The following is a 5,459-nucleotide window of genomic DNA, read 5'->3' on the forward strand; positions in this document are numbered from 1 at the left end:
CGTAATCAAAAAAATTTCTTTCTTTTTTAACCACACATTTCAATATCAATCACTATTTCATAATATATTAATCATAAATAATATGACACAAACGATCACTAATTGTATAATAATTTGGTCATCTCACTTATTTTCGATCATCAAGTTAAATAGTATAATATTTTTTGAATAAAGCCATGGCGTCCCTGTCCCTGACACTGTCCCCAACTCGGGACAGGGAGTAGGGCTGATATTTTTTTGGGTTCATCTTCTGGCCACCTGTTACTGTATCATATCATGCATTTAATAATGGAATGGGGTGGGTCCATTTTTTATTCAACTAATTATGATTTCATTTTCTAGGATATTCTATTGATCTTATTCTTTTCTTTAATAAAAGTGCAATGCCTGCCGACAGTGGAGCCTCACTCAAGTCAAGTCACTCATGCACGATAATAATGTTTTGATCTTTAAAAGAATTTAATTATCTACATGACTTGAAAAACGAGTCTTTCTATCTCACATCGTCGAGGAATCTTTTTCCCTTTTTTTATATAAACTTCAAGTGGGAGCAATAACCGACAATATAGTTGGAATCGAATAGCCTAACTACCAAGACGTTTTTGTTAAAATTGCTCTTAATTTGTCCTGAGAGAAGCTAACTCGACTCCTATATTTAGGCTCTGTTTGGTATCTAATTTTTTAAAAGATATTTTTTTTTTCAACCGCACATTTTTTATTAAAATAATATTATACGTACATAAAAAACTTTTCCTTATTTTTCAACCACGCATTTCCCATTAATTTACTATTCAAGAATGTATTTTTATATAAAAATTTCTTCCAAACACCCTTTAGTTTTCTTTCTAAATTCTTGATTAATAAAACAAAATTTTTTAAAACGTGTGTGGACAGCACAAGTGCCCCGAATTCCCCGCAACTTTGCCCCTGAAATAGGGGAGAATTCAATCATTCTGATATATTGCCCCTGTTTGTAGCCCCATTTTTCAGGAAAAATACATTATTCTGCAGTGTTTTGACATAATTTCAATCACATATTTTTCAATAAAATAATATTATACGCAAATTTAAAATTTTTCCTTATTTTTTAACCACACATATACTCTCTATTTGCTGACCGAAATAAATGAATGAGTAGCTTATGGCGTTATGTTTAGCTGTCTGTTCTCCAATTGTGTAACGTTGCTCCATTCAAGTTTAACTAACTGTCCAAAAGCAAGTGGAACAACTTGTAATTTTCATGAGAGTCGTTCTCATTTTCACAAACATATTTTCAGTAGCACACATATTTTAAAGGACATTAAACATATTCTTCATTATTTGTTTAATCCAATGTGTACAAGACATTGAATCCAATATTTCAATATATCAATTAGGGATGGCAACAGGGCATGTCCAAGACGGAGCGGGATTTTTCCAACCCCGTACCCGCCCGTTACTAATTTAAGGCTGGCGGGGTGGGACGTTTTCCCAATTTACGTACTCGTTTAATTTTTTTAATGTTTTTTATAATTCATTTTATTATCCTTATTCATTAAAATGAGACAATAATATAGTTATTAAAATTTTTTATTTAATTAATTTATTTTTTAAAAGTTAAATTATTCAAATATATTTGATAAATTAAGGGCCCCCGACTTGATTACTTGATTAAGCGGATCATCTGCGTCCTGTTTGAGACAGGGCCCGATCGGTATAACAGGTTTTTTCGCCATTCCTAATATCAACTGACATGATCTTACCAACAACAAAAGGCTTGAAAGATGTGAGTCATTGCACAATTAGTCGTTTCATGTTTTTAGGCAGATCTAATCTAATTTTATCCAAACGTTTATTAATTAGGACAGTTTTAATAAAATCACTCGACTTATAATTTATTTAATGATGGTCTCTTAACTTGGATTTGTTTGAACTTAGCCCCTATTTGATTTGGCTGAAAAAAAGATTTTAAGTAAATTTTGATAAAAGTTGATTAAATCTATAGTTGAAAAATAAATTTGAGGAATATGAGTTTTAAAAAATGAGACGCTAACTCAGCCATTTAGGGTTCTCAACGCACTCACCTAAACCTTTTGTATCAATTAAAATTGTCGATGTAAAGTCAGTAAGTGTCAGATTGTGCATTCTTTCGACCGTATCGAATTGGTCGTTAGCTTTGAAACACTTACTAGAAAAGATGATCAAATTGAAATTAAAAAATATATATAAATTGAGCAACCAGATTCAAACAAATTGAAATTATGTGATCAGTACAAAACAAAATTATAAGTTGGGTGACCATCAAAATGATCTAGTTTTAACTTGAACGTACATTAATTTTCTATTTCTTTGTTAAGTTTTTGTTATTTATATACAAGATCAATTACTCATAATTACAATGTAAAAATTAATAGAAAGCTTGTATTGATTGGAATTACGATATGAGATGCAAATCAAATTTATTTCATTCAATTTATCATTTTGGAGAGGTTTGTTTGGTTTAGAGTCAAATTTTAATTTTAATCACAAAATTTGTAGGTTCCACAATTATTAATCAACTTGTTTATCACTCATTTTTATCAATTCATAATTTCAAGAAATTGTAACTTCTCCCAAAAACCACAATATTGCATTCTATATTTCTTATCTTTTACGGTTTAGTAATTCAAGTAAAAACAAGGTATTGATAAAAAATGAAAAAAAAAAAGTGTTTAACATAAAAATTCATGAAATTAAGAAAGTCAATCAAATAATATTTTTCATTAGTTATATTAGAAACCATGTTGTGACACATATTTACCCAAATTATTGCAATACAAATTACATGCACCGAATATTTTTTGGAGAAACATAATTCATCAATGTATAAATTTTGAAAAATATTTAAAACCACACATTCAATCAAAGTGAAATTCAACTCCATGCATCATGCCATCTAAAAAGACATTCTTAATATCAACAAAAAAATATGCATTACTTGTTAATGTTTCTGGTAGAAGGGTTAAAGTCTTCTATTAAGGATATTTGAATATAAAATCCATGATGGAGCTCATAATCCCCATACATCTCAAGTTACCTAGAAGTTTTCAATTTAAAAAAAATAAAAAAATAGTAACTTTTTACGTTTTCAAAATATTTGCTAAAGTTTTAATATAGAAATTTTAGCCGTTTAGAAGTTATTGTGCATCCCAACTCTAAACTAATGTGTCGAATCGACCACATAGAATTGATATTTTTGTTCCCTTGTAGTATTGAGTGCTCCGAGCCAAATTGCGATGTCAATATGGACGAGTCTGTGATAAGTTCATTGGCTGATATTGCAGCTCACAAGCTAAATTAAAAAATTTCCAGAAAGTATTGTTAAATGGGTTGCTTTTTTGCAGCGTTTATTTATGGGCTGAAAAGGCATCCCATGATATACTGTCAATAGAAAAAAGACGATAACAATTTAGTTTAATAAAAGGGGCTGGTGAAATCATTTTCCCCATTACTTCAGTGTTGTTTATGCAAGTTTTCCAACATAAAGTCATTATCCATGGGCTGAAATCACATTTTGCCATAAGAAAAGCCTTCTGGGCTTATCAAATTGTTGTTATAAAGAAAAAGGAAATTAGCTGTAACTTATACTGAAGTAATATTGTTTTTTTTTTTTTTTTTTTTTTACGTGTTGATGGTGTAACGTTATACAGAGCCTGTTTGAGAGTGATTTTGATAATTGATTTTTTGACCGTTAGGAGGAAAGTGGGGTCCACCTGTAAGAGAAGAAGTCAAATACGACGGCTGAAATAATGAAATAACAGTAAAAAAAATTAATTTTTTGGGTGAAAAAATCGTGCCCAAACAGGCTCACAAAAGGATCAGTTACTAAAATACAACCAAGTTACCAACTTATCATTTACACGTTCGAAAATCGTGAAATATATTTTGAAATGATAATTTTAAAGTATAAGTTGTTAAAATGTATAAATATCTATTTAAATTTCATCTTTAATGCTTCCTTGTATCTGGGGTGTTGATCAAATTTATTGTTGTCAAAATTCTAACACGAGTGCTATTTTTTAGAATTATTTTATATAAAAATTTAAATTATTATAAAGTGAACATATATTTATTTATATCAATTTTACTTCAATTTATATTAAAGGTTTTGGAAAATTATCATAAATATTGCTTTGTGTGATGTAGTTAAAAATTAAAATTCAATTCAAAGTTAATATTTAATTTTAGACACGTATTTAATGAAATTCACAATATTTTATCTATGTAATTCACCAATTTTTATTAAAATTTGTTAAAAAAATTAATTTTTATCGAAATCAAACAAGGGTAATTTTGATTAACAAGCTTTGCACTTCTTTTTTTAAAAAAAGAAAAAGAAAAAAAGAAAGAAAGTCAAAAGCAGAGTTATCAATAGGTCAAATGTAATTAGATCAGTGACATGAAACTCCATGCGCAACTGCTAATGATGACATCTTTTTGGCAAAATTTCTAGTGTCTTCAGTGCTACGTGTCAGTTACTCACTATTTTTTATTTTTATTTTTTTAAAGCAAAAATGAATAATGGGAAGGGAACAATAAAATTCCCTTTAATCCTGTCCATATTCCAAAAAGGAAGAAGCTACTCGTCGAAAGTGTCTTATTTCTGTTGACATGCTAAAAGTGCAGCTCAATTTGAATAGCCCAAAGAATGAAGTCCAACTAGACAATTTAAGATAAAGGTCCAAATAGGGTTATTAATGAATGCAGTGAAAGCCCACGAACGCGGTAACACCATCGTCCAAACTTACAAGACGCTCAGGATTTGAGCGAATGAAGTTCCTTGCAGTCGCCCAGAGTTATAACCCCATTCTCGCCCAAACCTTCGAATCGCCTAGGATCTTAGCAAACATAAGGTATTATGGTTATCCAAAAGTACAGTTATCGAAACAGTTATTGGGTAATCTTATCACTTTCCACGATTCAAGAAGTTCAGTTGAAGACGGTTGAACGACAAAGAGTAGTGGTAGCATTTAGAGACGACAGTTCCACGATAAGTTGGCCACCATGAAAAAAGTGGGCAGTTATAAAGCAATTAAGCAGTTGATCACAAAGAGAGCATCAAGAGAATATAAAAGGAAGAAAAGATATAGAACAAAGACCCCGAAATCAAACACTCTTAAACAGAGATTATGTAATTTCAATTCTTTAGTTTAGACATAAAATATGTCTTTTCAGTACTCGTGTACTTGCACCCCTTGGAGGCATTCTATTTAAAGTTCCAATTGTAAAGTCATCACCAATAAAATAACCATTTTTGGGACTTTGTTTCGAGAGGTTTGTTCCTTACACAATCGTCTGATCCCTTTTTAATTATTAACGACAACCCGCGCGAAACAATTTGGCACGTCCAGTGGGACATCAATATTCGATGTTGAAAATACAAAAAGTGAAACAATATGCCTCAGAAATCCGATAAGAAAGCAGCAAGTCAGGGAGGAGTC

This window comes from Olea europaea, unplaced genomic scaffold (genome assembly GCF_002742605.1).
Source record: "Olea europaea var. sylvestris unplaced genomic scaffold, O_europaea_v1 scaffold1794, whole genome shotgun sequence".
Classification (NCBI taxonomy): Eukaryota; Viridiplantae; Streptophyta; class Magnoliopsida; order Lamiales; family Oleaceae; genus Olea; species Olea europaea.